Genomic DNA, 708 nt, shown 5'->3' with positions numbered 1-708 from the left:
GGGCCTGCACGGCCTATGGTTTGGTGTAAGTATCATTATCCAAGACGGAGTGGTGTCTACTAAGTGTTTTACAGCTTGCCTTGGCGTTGGCTATTGTAGGATTCGGAGAGTGTGCATTAGTCAATCTGATTTCCTGGGCCAAATTCGTCAACCTGGATGAAGTAACCAATCTTGCCGAAGCCTAATGTCCTACTTCGATGGCTTCTCACAAGGATCAACGGTCCGTGGAGTATCGCTGTGGTTGTCTAAGACATGCCTTCGATGTCCTCTTATGAAACTCTGTGGTATACAAGGGCGCATCAAGTATTGATTTTCCATCGGAATCAGGTAAATTTGGAATATAGAAGCGAGAGACATCTCAAAGACTCCATATACATGTGTAGAATACATGACAACTCTTTATTCTGTACTATATTTTGCGCTCTAACTATCGCCTACTTTGCTTCCCTGTTCACAGAGAGCTGCGTCGTAGCTTCTAGAGGTGCAATATTCCATATGAGGTTATTGTGTCGATCGGCAGCAAGGAATAAGTGCGAAGGGAAATCGGTCAGTATGCGGCGTTGCCGACTTAAATGAATGTCATGGCTCATTTATCAAGAATTATCTCGCAGTGATGAAGTAATATGCTACCAAATCGAGCGTGAAGAACTAATAGCGAATAACATGTCGTTCTAGACTATTTAGTAGTTATATAGCTTCTACGATCTA

This window comes from Phaeoacremonium minimum (assembly GCF_000392275.1).
Source record: "Phaeoacremonium minimum UCRPA7 unplaced genomic scaffold PA7_03_scaffold_90, whole genome shotgun sequence".
Lineage (NCBI taxonomy): Eukaryota > Fungi > Ascomycota > Sordariomycetes > Togniniales > Togniniaceae > Phaeoacremonium > Phaeoacremonium minimum.
This window is presented reverse-complemented; position numbering follows the sequence as displayed.